The 2374-nt window shown below is 46.4% G+C and overlaps 1 pseudogene; it reads right to left on the bottom strand.

Moving 5' to 3' along the window:
• Positions 1-479: 479 nt before the first annotated feature.
• On the bottom strand, positions 480-1870 carry LOC107542480 (elongation factor 1-alpha 1 pseudogene; annotated as a pseudogene).
• Between the last annotated feature and the right edge of the window lie 504 nt (positions 1871-2374).

Genomic DNA, 2374 nt, shown 5'->3' with positions numbered 1-2374 from the left:
CCTAGAAATCTTTCCTAGGTCACACTGGAGCGAAATGTGTAAGCTCAGCCCCTTACACATGCAGAGCAAGGATCAGAAACCCGATGCCCATCCACAGACACGGAACGCCGGTCAGCAGGAGAGGAGTCAGGACGCACGCTCTGGCCACAGAGGGGCTGAGCCTTGGGCATGTTTTGTTTTTTTCTTTCTCATTAAACTTTGTTTTAATGGGTCTCAAAATTCTGTGACAGATTTTTGGTCAAGTTGTTTCCATTAAAAAGTACTGATTTTAAAAACTAATAACTTAAAAACCGCCACACACACAAAAAAAACAAATGGTCCACAAAACATTCTCCTTTCCTTCTGAAGGTTTTACGATGCATTGTAATCATTAACCAGTCTTTTACTATTAAACTTAAATGGCCAATTGAGACAAACAGTTCGGAGACTGTTCTCCCATCACTGATTAAGACTGGGGTGGCAGGTATTGGGGACAATATTTATTTAGCCTTCCAAGCTTTCTGGGCAGACTTGGTGACTTTGCCAGCTCCAGCTGTCTTCTTGTCCACTGCTTTGATGACACCAACAGCAACTGTCTGTCTCATGTCACGAACAGCAGAACGGCCTAGAGGAGGGTAGTCAGAGAAGCTCTCAACACACATGGGCTTGCCAGGCACCATATCAACGATGGCAGCATCACCAGATTTCAAAAACTTAGGTCCATCTTCCAGCTTTTTCCTAGAACGACGATCAGTCTTCTCCTTCAGCTCAGCACATTTGCAAGCAGTATGAGCTGTTTGACAACCCAGCACAGGTGCATACCCAGCACTGATGTGGCCTGGATGGCTCAGGATAATCCTGAGCTGTGAAGCCAGCTGCTTCCATTGGTGGGTCATTTTTGCTGTCACCAGCCACATTGCCACGACGAACATCTTTGACAGACACATTCTTGACATTGAAGCCCACGTTGTATCCAGGAAGAGCTTCACTCAAAGCTCATGGTGCATTTCAACAGACTTGACTTCAGTTGTAACACTGACTGGAGCAAAGGTGACCACCATGCCGGGCTTGAGAACACCAGTCCCCACTCGGCCCACAGGGACAGTACCAATGCCACCAATTTTGTAGACATCCCGGAGGGGTAGACTCAGGGGCTTGTGAGTTGGACGAGTTGGTGGTAAGATGCAATCCGAAGCTTCAAGCAGCATGGTTCCACTGGCATTGCCATCTTTACGATGACTTTCCATCCCTTGACCCAAGGCATATTAGCACTTGGCTCAAGCATGTTGTCACCATTCCAACCAGAAATTGGCACAAATGCTGCTGTGTCAGGGTTGTAGCCAATTTTCTTGCTGACTTCTTTAACAATTTCCTCGTATCTCTTCTGGCTGTAGGGTGGCTCAGTGGAATCTATTTTGTTAACACCAACAATCAGTTGTTTCACACCCAGTGTGTAAGCCAGAAGGGCATGTTCATGGGTCTGCCCATTCTTGGAGATACCTGCTTCAAATTCACCAACACCAGCAGCAACAATCAGGACAGCACAGTCAGCCTGAGATGTGCCTGTAATCATGTTTTTGATGAAGTCTCTGTGTCCCGGGGCATCAATGATGGTCACATAATACTTGCTGGTCTCGAATTTCCACAGGGAGATATCAATGGTGATACCACACTCACATTCAGCTTTCAGTTTATCCAAGACCCAGGCATACTTGAAGGAGCCCTTCCCCATCTCAGCTGCCTCCTTCTCAAATTTTTCAATGGTTCTTTTGTCGATCCCACCACATTTGTAGATCAGATGGCCAGTAGTAGTAGACTTGCCGGAATCTACGTGTCCAATGACGACAATGTTGATACGAGTCTTTTCCTTTCCCATTTTGGGTTTGTTAGTGGTGGTTTTGAAGACACCTGTGTTTTGGCGGCAAACCCATTGCGAAAAAGCTGGGCATGTTCTTTACCCACAAAAAATCAAGCAGGTGTTGGAAAGCCCGGCTTGTACTGCATTTTATGTAACGTGCAAAGAGGAAAAGGAATACATGCACACGTGTTCCATTCCAAAAAGTATCATAACAAGGATAAAAGAAAATCTAACAGAAACGGTTCCCTACAGGGGAGGCAGAAAGTGAGCAGAAACAGAAACGGGAGCCAGATCTCTCTGAATGTACCTCTGTGCCAACTATTTCAACTTGAGAAACACATGGCTGTTTTACCTAATTAAAACACAATGGAGCCCTGGCTGGTGTTGCTCCGTGGTTAGAGCGCCAGCCTGTGGACCAAAGGGTTGTGGGTTCAATTCCTGCTCAAGGGCATGTACCTGGGTTGCAGGTTTGACTGGGGAGTGTGCGATGTGTGGGAGGCAACCAATGGCTGTGTCTCTCTCACATCGATGTTTCTT

This window comes from Miniopterus natalensis, chromosome 21, assembly GCF_054644295.1.
Source record: "Miniopterus natalensis isolate mMinNat1 chromosome 21, mMinNat1.hap1, whole genome shotgun sequence".
Lineage (NCBI taxonomy): Eukaryota > Metazoa > Chordata > Mammalia > Chiroptera > Miniopteridae > Miniopterus > Miniopterus natalensis.
This window is presented reverse-complemented; position numbering and strand designations above follow the sequence as displayed.